Genomic DNA, 12,607 nt, shown 5'->3' on the forward strand with positions numbered 1-12,607 from the left:
TAAATTTTGGCTCTTTGGAAAGACGATGGGCAGCAAAAACATTTTCTTGGCAATTTTCACACATGACGTGGTTTTATCAAGTGTATGGTTGCCTTGGAACGAGGTGGGAAGGGAACCGACAGAGCGAGAGTTTTTTTTTTTTTTGCGTATACTTTTGTTTTTGAGCACGGATTGTATTCATTGGACGACATGATGCCATCTGCCAATACTACGTTTTTATAGCACGTGGATAATTTATTTGACAAGAAATTATTCCAACCAATTATCGGTCTGACATGTCTCGCAGGTTAGCTGGTACAGGTTGTGAACTTGATTGCTTTGAGGCTTGGCCAATGTGGCAAGCTAGCTACCGTCTTTAGCTTAGTTAGCTAGCGTTCTGATTTGCTGTCATGCTTCTGTGACCAGATCAACAGGTTAGATTTGTGTTATTCTGATCACTTCAGTTGTAGCATGTCAACTGGAAAGATCTGTCATGGCTGCTAGTTAGATGAATTGTTTAGTTTCCAAATAACAGTAGGCTAGCTATTTATTTTTCTAGCTTGCACAATGCTGAATGAAATGAATTCAACAACTGAATCCTACAGACGAAGAACCATATGTGACATTAAAAAATATATTTAAAAAAATATATATATATGAAAAATCATTATTGGACACCCTTTTCTATAGTGAACCGGTTTCACAAGCTTTCCGCGCGCTAATTAACAATCATTTTAAATTTAAAGATCGGCTCTCGTGGAATAACCGTTTATGTGCACCACTCAGAATGGACGGACAAGCGCACAACTTTTCTGTTGCTGATGAAAATCGCTGAAATGTGGTAAAGAAACGTAAAACAAACTAAAAGAATGGAAAGACATGCAAAGGAAGATGTTACGGGATGCGGGAAAACCCTATACAAATCGTAAGGGTCAAGAAAAAACTGGGAAAAGCTGTCCAAAAGGTATGTGGAAGAACCGTATATCAAAACAATCAAGCTAGCTAGCTATAGAGTACAGTAACTAACATGTATGTTCTGGGTTGTCTCGTTTGTAACTATAGAGAAAACATATTAGCTAAAGTTCGTTGGCTAGTTCGTTCCAAATGTTGTTAGATTATAGAAGAAACATAGTTGGCTACTTTTTCTCCATCCACCGGATGATTCGACATGGCTACAGTAGCTAGCTAGTTATACTGTATGTAACGTTACACTGAATCCTGCAGGGAAGAGCGTGTTCCACGACGTGCAGAAAGGATTGTGGAAAGTAGATTGATGAGCGTAAGCTGCATATCTGTTCAACAGTTTCTACACTGTCCCATACGAGAAACAACAATCGTTGATTCTCTCCGGCTTAGAACAGGTTAGAAATAAGACAACGCCTATTATTATAATAGCTATATTGAACACTTGCATAGTTGAACTTTGACAGTGATGATACGTACATTAACGATAACTCTAGAAGTGCAGTGTTACACAATGGTGCAATACAAACTCATTGTGTGTATAGGTTGGGAGTGTGTGAAAGATGGAGGTCCTGATCAAGCAATATCCTGAATGTGCTACAGTATATTAAATTCTGAATTTATCATTGTCAATTTTTATTGCAGCATGAGGTGAAACAGAGACGTAAACCTGATGATACAAAGGAGAACAAACGACGGAAACATTTACATTTAAGTCATTTAGCAGACACTCTTATCCAGAGCGACTTACAAATTGGTGCGTTCACCTTAAGACATCCAGTGGAACAGCCACTTTACAATAGTGCATCTAAATCTTTTAAGGGGGGGGTGAGAAGGATTACTTTATCCTATCCTAGGTATTCCTGAAAGAGGTGGGGTTTCAGGTGTCTCCGGAAGGTGGTGATTGACTCCGCTGTCCTGTCGTCGTGAGGGAGTTTGTTCCACCATTGGGGGGCCAGAGCAGCGAACAGTTTTGACTGGGCTGCGCGGGAACTGTACTTCCTCAGTGGTAGGGAGGCGAGCAGGCCAGAGGTGGATGAACGCAGTGCCCTTGTTTGGGTGTAGGGCCTGATCAGAGCCTAGAGGTACTGAGGTGCCGTTCCCCTCACAGCTCCGTAGGCAAGCACCATGGTCTTGTAGCGGATGCGAGCTTCAACTGGAAGCCAGTGGAGAGAGAGGAGGAGCGGGGTGACGTGAGAGAACTTGGGAAGGTTTAACACCAGACGGGCTGCGGCGTTCTGGATGAGTTGAAAACAATGTGTGCAAGGTCACTTTCATGTCTGTGTTCCAGCTAACCAACAACCGTCTTCAGGCAAGTGAAAATGTGAATTAATGTCTATATGAATATCAATTACAAACATATTGTATTCTCTGTACTAGTTTTTAAGAACCTGCTAATTGAAATGTAATTGTTTTGGTCAGGTTGTTCAGGAAAAGTTAGGAGTTCAAGCTGAGGCAGGTGAGGTTGCAGGGTCACCAGATCAGGCTATTGAGGCTAGGTCTCCTTTAGATTCCAGCCTGGATTATTTCACTATAGTAGTGCTCTAAACAATCTTCTAAACATTAACATAGAGTATCGAATGGATGAATAGCGAATTCTGAAACAGAAATATAAAAATGTTTATTACTTTTAAACAAAATGATGGTAACTAAGCTGTCCAACTACAACCTGAGCATTGAGGACTGAGTGCCGATTACCTTCCCCCTCCCTCCCACCGGACGGCACTGGCCTAATTCTTGCCGCCCTACAGGACCCCCTATCCACAAACGGCAATGGCGTGACTGGGATTTGTACCCCGGTTATAGTGACACAGTTGCACTCTTAAGGCTGGTCCCTAGACCATTGAGAGAATACAAGTTTAACAACATCTTGTTGTCTCCTTACAGGCCACATTGGATACATGCTACAGTGAAAGAGGGCATCAAGGAGCACATTCTATCTTACCCAAGAACCCAGAACTACTACTCTCAGATGAAGGGGGATGTACACAGAGAATACCTCAGCCCTGATCTGAATTTGTTGCGAATGTACCGACTCTACAAAGAGAAGAATACCACATCATCTGCAAAATTCTGGGTTTATAGGGACATTTTCAAACAGCAGAGTCTCAATTTTGGCCAACCCAGGAGTGACACCTGTGGGAAATGTGACGCATTCTTCACTAATATGTCAGTAGCAACATCTGAAGAGGAGAAGAGGAAGATTGCAGTTGAAAGTGAGTTGCACCATCGAAAAGCCGAAAAGTCCTACACACAGCGTCAACGTGACACTGAGTGGGCTAAAGCCCACTGCCAGCATGGCATGTCATTTCTGCCATGGATCTACAGGGGGTGATGTACACCCCTAATCTGACCCACTCTGATGTCCACTACCAGCGGCAGCTGTCAAATTTCAACATTTGCATCCAGGAACTTGGAAAAGAAGATCCTGCATACATGTGTGTTTGGCATGAGGGGATTGCACACAGAGGGTCCATTGAGGTGGCAAGCTGCATATTGAAGTGTGTGAAGACAAAATTCACGCCACTCACCAAACCAGAGGTGCGCAAGTTGATCATCTTCAGTGACTGATGCTGTGGGCAGAATAACAACTGATGGATGCTCAATCTGATGTCGATGCTCGTCTCTATGGGTTACTTTACGCAAGTTGAGCAGAAGTTCATGGTCTCTGGTCATCCTTTTCTTCCTTGTGATGGATCTTTTGCCACCATCGTGAAGAGGCGCAAGGTGTCAGTCCTTCATACAACTGATGATGTTTCAAAGATGATACTTGAAGCACAACCAGTAAAACCATTCAAGGTTATGTGGATGCAATGTGAAGACTTAAGGCACCTCCCAGATTCTGTCCTCAAGCGACCAGCTGGACTACAGATCACCTCAGTGAGGTGGTTAAAAGTCACAGGTATTGCACAGGGAATAGTTTACTAACATCCCATCAACACGCAACATGTTGTTCTAACAATAAAATATCCTAATGCTTGACTGTGAACGTTGTTTATTGATGTCAGGAACTTCAAATGTTTCTGTTCTAATTTCAGTTGAGGATCCTTGGAATCTGTACACCAGACAGAGCCACAGTCTATTTGAGGGATGGAAATCATGGCTGATCTCCAAACCAAAACAAGGAGCTACACCTCAACCTCCCTATTTTGCAAGCCACTAACCTAGAGCATATGAGAGTCCTCTGCCCATCAAAAAAAAACAAGTACCAAGATCTGATGACCTGCGCAACTACATGCCAGCTGCTGCATGCTCTTTTTATAAATCACTGCAGAGTGAATCATTTGATGTTAAACCAAGCTACGTAATTAACCGTTTTTTCTGTGAGTTTGATCCCCTGAACCTGTATAGTATGTTTAATCTGAATACATTTCAGAAGACATGTCACCCCTATTGTAGGAAATGAAATGTATAGTAGGTGTTTTCTATGTGAATCAATGTGTATGATTTGAACCAGCACAATATATTGAATTAATTTAATTTTAAGATGTTCCTAGTGTAGAAAATGTTATGTACAATGTGTTCTGTTGAGAATTATTTTGTGTGTGATCATTTGAACTTTTTTTAATCGGAATTCATTAAAAACATAAGTCATCACATACAGTATGTGAGTATTCATTTGATCTTGATTCCCTCTTTTTATTCATTACAATATACAGTATGTCTCTGTCACCACATTTATCGTTAATACTTATGAGAGTCCTCTGTCCATCAGTACAAAAGGACATGTCTTGCCTTTAGCATGGGTTTAACGCAATTCAAAACTTAATTGCTGATCATAGTGTTAAACGCAAAGAGAATGGTTTTCTGAACGTTTTGTAATATTGACCTTAGGGACCTGAATAATGGACATGCATATTGGCACATCACATTGATCCATATTTGATATGTACAAGTTGTGCTTGTTTTGATTGAATTCATTGAATTGTATTCTATTTTTGTAGTTATTCTATGATATGTTCACATTGAGGACTTCATTTTAAATGAGACTAAGATTTCATGACTCAACTTTTAAGAAAAGTCATCAGTGCTAAAGTTGATAGACCACCTTTAAATGAACCTCCATACAAATTAACTACATATTGCATTTAAGTTATTTACATGAAGGGCATCTGTACTTAAAACAGCAGGTGTTAAAAAAGGACATCTTGCAAGAGTCATGCAAAATGTCACATGCTGTTCTTCCACAAACTGAAATCATCACGAGATATACTGTTCTTCCACATTCTAAAAATTAAAACGGCAATAAAACAAGTATTTTTTGAAATAACAAAAAAATATCAATTGTTGGAAGATATGGGTATGGTGAATTATTTGTCAACCATAAAACACCTAATGTGGTACACACAATAATGGAAAAATAACTGTCTTAAAATGGAAAAATTGTCACATATATGGTTCTTCGTCTGTAGGATTCAGCTGACGATTGACTCTAATTTTGATATTGGCTACCAGTGTCAAATGGTGTTAATCAGGCATTGCCTTGCTTGTCACCAGTATGTGTGTCTGATATCAGACACCCCAAGAAGACTGAGGCAAAAATGGCTGCAGAGTCAGTGAAGGTAGTGGTCAGTTGTCTGCCGATGAATGATAGGGAGCAAATGTTGAATTGTAAGACGGTGGTATCTGTAGAGATGAGTCACTGTCAGTGTTTCATCAAGAACCCAGGGGTGAAGGAGGAGCCACCAAAACAATTCACCTTTGATGGAAGCCTCTTCATTGACTAAAACACTGAGCAGATGTACAATGAGATAATTGACCCTTTGGTTGAGGTAGGCCTACAATAAATCCTACTACATTTTCACAACTTGATTATGGTGAATTACATGCAGTAGCACCAGCTTGTGAACTATTGGACATCTCCAGTATATATCTGAAACTAAATAACATGTCAGTTAGGAAAACACGTGTGCTGCTGGACTTGGCTGGCAGCGAGCGCCAGTTTAAGACGGGTACCACCGGGGAACGTCTCTGTGAGGCCACCAAGATCAACCTGTCCCAGTCAGCTCTAGGCAACGTCATCTCAACAGATCCCCTACCGAGACTCCAAGCTAACCCGGTTGTTGCAGGACTCCCTGGGAGGGAACACTAGCACCCCGATGGTGGCCTGCAGACAACAACTATGAGGAGAGCCTGAGCACCCTGCCCTAAGCCAAAAGGGCCAAGAGCATCCAGAACAGGCCCCGCATCAACGAAGACCACAAAGATCCCCTGCTCTGAGAGTACCAGGAGGAAATCAAGCAGTTATGTACCTTAATCTCTGGCCAGCTGGGCAATACCAACCTGTCATGTGAGCAATATGCTTTTCTCCACACTTTGTCTAATCACTGAGAGTAAGAGTTTGCACATAGAAGATCAAAGTGCTAGATTAAAATTGGATTATTCTCCATGGTCCTATTTTAATCAGTGTTTCTGGATGGTCCGTTGTCTGCAGGGCCCTCTGTTGGTCCATCGAGGCCACAGTCCAGCTCTACAGAGAAGGAGAAGATTAAAGAGGTGGGTTAACTTCCACAAGAAGTTGACTGAAGCTGCTTAGCAGAAGGAGCTCAACTAACCTATTTGTGACCTTCAGGAGTATGAGGAGACGCTGGCCTGGCTTCAGGCTGAGTATAATGCAGAGCAGGAGTCCAAGCCCAAGCTTCAGGAGGACATTGCTGTCCTGCGCTCTTCATATGAGACCAAGCTGTCCAATCTGGAAAAGTCCCAGACCAGCAGAGGGCACTCTATTACCACTGCTGGTACCATTACGACATCCCTGTCTACGTTCAAAACTCCAACCAATTCAAATTTCACTCAGACGACCATAGCCGAGGATATTAATAAGACAGATTTTCTGAAGATAAATAACTTTAACAGTCAGGTGTATAGATAGTGCTCTAGTACCTTATAGGATATTAAGCCTTGTTTTCTAATTGCCTAGTGTCCGAGCTCTCCATCCTTTTTAAACAAGCTCTTGAGGAGGAATTATGTTGTGTCACTGCACATGAGCTTAGTGATTTGGAACCAGTCCTAGCCAAGATACCCATGCATCAAGTTCCCAGTACTTGTGGGTAACCGGTTATGCATGCATTTTGCAGTAGTACACATCTGAGTAGGGCGGTCCCTTTAATGATGTAACTTCTCTTCTTGTGGGTGAGCCAGACACATGCATCTTGCCAGGTGACCAGTGTCCAGACAGGGTCTGAGGGGGAGGAGAATGTAGACTCTCCTCCAATCGGTACCCCAGGTCCTCTGGACCAGAAGCATGTCCTCAAGAGGTGAGTTACCACACTCACACACACTCCCTTTTATATAACATAATGTCCAGTGGTGTGGCTTGGTGCCCTGTCCTGTCTCCAGGCTACAGCACACCGACAGAGGAATAACCTGGCAGATCAGAGAAAGAAGCAGCTGATTGGCCCTGGCAGAGAATGGTGAGGAGAGTGACAATGTGATCTTCAATGTCTACGACTCCATCCAGGAGGAAGTCCATGCTAAGAGTCGACTCCTAGAGAACACCCAGGGCAAGGTGGGACACATCTTCATGGAAAAGAAATGCCAGATTAATGATTTATCTACTAACATGCTTGTTCCTGTACCACATTTCTGTCACGCATTTGTATTGTTTGCCTATTCTATTAATACATTATGTACTGTGACAGACTTAAGTCTGTATGGTCATTTTGTGGTGTTCTCCTGATGTGATGCCACAGCTGAAGGTGGCCAAGCTGGAGATCCACAACTTGCAGGCGGAGTTTGAGCTAGAGAGGAATGACTACCTGGCAACAATCTGCAGGCTGGAGGGGGAGGGCAAGCTGCTACAGAGCCTGTTAGAGCGCAGGGCCCCTCTGGTCCGTCGTGACTGCAACTACAGCAACTTGGATCGCCTGCGGACAGAGGCCACTTGGGATGACGACAGCGTCACCTGGAGGCTGCCTGACATGTTGGTGCAGAAAACAGCCCTGCTATCAGGTGTAGGACCGGGGAAGAAATTATGTTGTGAAGATGTCTTTTGAATTTAGAACGAATGTTAATCTTTCAGTGGATGGACTATTTTTGTTTAGATTTTCAATGTTGTTATCACATCGATGGTTCGTCCTGTTTTGGTTTCTCATCCTCTGTTGTGTCCCTTCTCTCTTTCAGCAGTAGCTCCTTCAGCTCAGATGCTCTCTGTGTGCATGAGCTCAGCGGCTGACACAGGAGAATTCTTTCAAGTTTGTACTTTTATTTTTATTAAACACATTTATATTTTTTACCTCCCCTATGGGATATGAGGAACAAAACTAAATGTTTATGATCCTTCATCGTTGGCTGTTTTGTGCAGGACGATGAAATCAGTATATAAAGAGATGATGAACCGCAGCGACAGCGAGAACTTCTCCAGCAACTACTTCAAGCCTGAGAGTAAACCAGTTGCTGGGCGTTGAGCCACAACTGTGACTGAGGTGCAGTTAATGTTAACATAAAAACAGTCAAACTATTCATTGGTATTTTAATGTGTGCAGACCAAAGAGAAAGTTCCTCGAATAGACAATAAAATAATACAATTCAGATACTTTTGGAATCAACATTCAAATAAAATGTGACAATCATAACACCACATCATACCATTGTACTGCTTGCTAATACAAAATAGTTTTAGAAGGGTACAAGTCAGTTACTGGAAACATTCAAAAGATCTAGCCTGCTATCTGCTTAACTTCAACAGATAATTTGCCCTACATGTGTGGATATTCCACTGATGACCTCTTCCCATGCAGCAGTTCACTCAGCACCCCAGAGGAATGGTACGCCTCACCTGACCTCCAGCGGCTCCAACATTGGCCCCTCACTCAGCCCTGAATATCTCCTCCCTTTCCCCTTCCGCCTTGAGTCACTGGGGATCACCCCAGCCAATGTCAAGGTGAAGAGGAAGAAAAGCAGAACATAGAGAGCTGGGCTACAGAGGCACTCTTTCACCACCTCCCCCAGTCTATCCATTTCTACCTGCCACCCTTTTTGACCACTAGAGACCTCACAATTCGTTGGCTTGTTTAGGTAGAGTATTTCATTCATCCACTGTGATTGACCCTAGGTTGTTAGTAGTTCACTATTGAACTTTCAGTAACCAGCAATTTAATGGCACTTTTAAATGGACACTTGGTCTGGCAATGTGATGCTTCTGGTGTTTATTATTATTTTTTGCACATTTTTAAATGTTAGCGAAGATAATGCCACACCATAGTGCTTGCAGTGACTCTTAATTCTGTGACACAATGGTTTATCCAACCTTGAATATAATATTTATCACTGTTGTGGTTTTTGCTGCTCATATACTGTAATTGTTAATACAATATTTTTTGTGTATCTTGTTCATTTCATGTCTCGTACTACTTCACTTCCCAGAATACATGTCTGGTTGTGCAAAATATTTGTTTTTGAGCATCACTAACAGGAAGGTCATCTTCAGTCTTTCAGCATCAGGGCTAAGAAATAAGATCTGAGAGGCAAACATGTCAGACCAGTTTCAGTGTCACACAATCTGGATGACTCCACAAATGCACTGGGGCCAGGGTGGTGTTGTCATAGCAGCAGTGTTAACAGGCCATGTATGACGGTGGAGGGTAGCCTCCGGTTTCCTGTCCTCTAAAAAGACGTGTCAATGACGTGTTGTCTGGAAACAAGACGAGTGTGGAGCAACCTTGTGACCTCCAGGGAGCTGAGTGACACAGACAACCTGAATTGATTGTTCCCTGGTTGTAATAATCTGAGCCAGGCTTATTTGGCAGTAAAATTTAATTTACCTTTTCTGAAAATGACAAATTTCAATAGCATTGACAATTTAAGTTGAAAGGGTTAGTTAACCCCAAATGACATTGTTTTTCCTTACCCTGTAAGCAGTCTATGGACAAGGTATGACATTAATCCATGCTTTGGTTGTTTAAATTGTCTACTTTTTCAAATGTTAACTTGTGAGCATTTATGGCGCAAATCCAATGTGAGTCAATGGCAACTACAGTACCTTCGGAAGTATTCATACTCCTTGACTTACTCCACATTTTGTTACAGATTGGCTGCAAAATGTATTAAATATTCATTTTTCTCTTTATCATTACCCACAATACACTATAATGACAGTGAAAACATGTTTTTAGACATTTTTGCTAATTTATTGAAAATAAACACAAAAATATCTCATTTACATAAGTATTCACACTTCTGAGTGTGAATGTTAGAATCACCTTTGGCAACAATTTACAGCTGTGAGTCTTTCTGGGTAATTCTCTAAGCACTTTGCACACCTGGATTGTACAACATTTATTTGCACATTATTCTTTAAAAATTCATCAAGCTCTGTCAAGTTGGTTGTTGATCACTGCTAGACATCCATTTTCAAGTCTTGTCATAGATTTTCAAGCCGATTTACACTACCGTTCAAAAGTTTGGGGTCGCTTAGAAATGTCCTTGTTTTTTAATGAAAATCACTATATTATCCATTAAAATAACATCAAATTGATCAGAATGACAGTGTAGACGTTAATGTTGTAAATGACTATTGTAGCTGGAAACAGTTGATTTAAAAAAAAAATGGAATATCTACATAGGCGTACAGAGGCCCATTATCAGCAACCATCACTCCTGTGTTCCAATGGCAGGTTGTGTTAGCTAATCCAAGTTTATCATTTTAAAAGGCTAATTGATCATTAGAAAACCCTTTTGCAATTATGTTAGCACAGCTGAAAACTGCTGTCCTGATAAAAGAAGCAATAAAACTGGCCTTCTTTAGACTAGTTGAGAATCTGGAGAATCAGCATTTGTGGGTTCGATTACAGGCTCAAAAAGTCCAGAAACAAGAACTTTCTTCTAAAACTTGTCAGTCTATTCTTGTTCTGAGAAATGAAGGTAATCCATGAGAAATTGCCAGGAAACTGAAGATCTCTTACAACGCTGTGTACTACTCCCTTCACAGAACAGCACAAACTGGCTTTAACCAGAATAGAAAGAGGAGTGGGAGACCCCGGGGGGCAACTGAGCAAGAGGACAATACATTAGGGTCTAGTTTGAGAAACAGACGCCTCAAGTCCTCAACTGGCAGCTTCACTAAATAGTACCCGCAAAACACCATTCTCAACGTCAACAGTGAAGAGAAGAGGCGACTCCGGGTTGCTGGCCTGCTAGGCAGAGTTGCAAAGAAAAATACATTTCTCAGACTGGCCAATAAAAAGAAAAGATTAAGATGGGAAAAATGACAGACACTGGACAGAGGAACTCTTCCTAGAGGGCCAGCATCCCAGAGTCGGATCTTCACTGTTGACGTTGAGATATTTTTGCAGTTTTACTTTAGTGCCTTATTGCAAACAGGATGCATGTTCTGGAATATTTTTATTCTGTCATTTAGGTTAGTATTGTGGAGTAAGTACAATGTTGTTGATCCATCCTCTGTTTTCTCCTATCACAGCCATTAAACTCTGTAACTGTTTTAAAGTCCCTGCTGCTCCTGAGTGGCGCAGCAGTCTAATGCACTGCATCTCAGCGCTAGAGGCATCACTGCAGACCCTGGTTTGATTCCAGGCTCTATCACAACCGGCCGTGATTGGGAGTCCCATAGGGCGGCCCATTGTTGTCCAGGTTTGGCCGGGGTAGGCCATCATTGTAAATATGAATTTGTTCTTGACTGACTTGCCTAGTTAAATAAAGGTTAATAAAATTCTGGCCTTATCGTTAAGTCCCAGACCGGTTTCTTTCCTCTTGGGCAACTGAGTTAGGAAGGACACCTGTTTCTTTGTAGTGACTGGGTGTATTGATACTCCACCCAAAGTGTAATTAATCACTTCACCATACTCAAAGGGATATTCAATGTCTGCCTTTAATTATTTATTTTTTACCCCATCTACAAATAGGTGCCCTTATTTGCTCGGCATTGGAAAACCTCCCTGGTCTTTGTGGTTGAAATTGGTTGAAATTCACTGTTCGACTGATGGACTTAAAAAATAATTGTATGCGTGGGGTGCAGAGATGAGGTAGTCATTCAAAAATCATGTTAAACACTATTATTGCACAGAGTGAGTCCATGCAACTTATGTAACTTGTTAAGCAAATGTTTACTCCTGAACTTATTTATGTTTGCCATAACAAAGGGGATGAAGACATATTGAAGACATTTCAGCTTTTACTTTTTTATAAATTTGTAAAAATATTCCACTTTAAAAAATTATGGGGTATTGTATAAAGGCCAGAGACCCAAAATCGAAATTGTATCATTATAAATTCAGGCTGTAGCACAACAATATGTGGAAAGTAAAGGGGTGTGAGTACTTTCTGAAGACACTGTACATTAGCCTTACCACGCTTCATGTCGACATCTTTAACTAACTTAATTGAGTTACACAATACATTTGTAGATACTTTAAGATGATTTGGATATGAAACATGAAAATACTAATATAGGTACCATTGACTTGCATTGGATTTGTGCCATAAATGCAAAACGGTTAGCATTTGAAACCAGTTAAACACAACCAAAGCATGGATTGCTGTCATACCTTGTCCATAGACTGTTTACAGGGTTTTCTAATTTGGGTGAACTATCCCTTTAATATCCCTAACCACATACTGTAAATTGCCATCACAATGGAACATCACTTGGGGGGTGTCCATTTAGTCTGAAGATCGATTAATCAAATCATTTATTTTTTCTTTCTCTGTA

The 12,607-nt window shown here is 41.3% G+C and overlaps 1 pseudogene; it reads left to right on the forward strand.

Moving 5' to 3' along the window:
• Positions 1-52: 52 nt before the first annotated feature.
• On the forward strand, positions 53-8,361 carry LOC135559844 (kinesin-like protein KIF17; annotated as a pseudogene).
• Positions 8,362-12,607: the final 4,246 nt, after the last annotated feature.

The sequence above is a fragment of the Oncorhynchus nerka genome, linkage group LG15 (genome assembly GCF_034236695.1).
Source record: "Oncorhynchus nerka isolate Pitt River linkage group LG15, Oner_Uvic_2.0, whole genome shotgun sequence".
Classification (NCBI taxonomy): Eukaryota; Metazoa; Chordata; class Actinopteri; order Salmoniformes; family Salmonidae; genus Oncorhynchus; species Oncorhynchus nerka.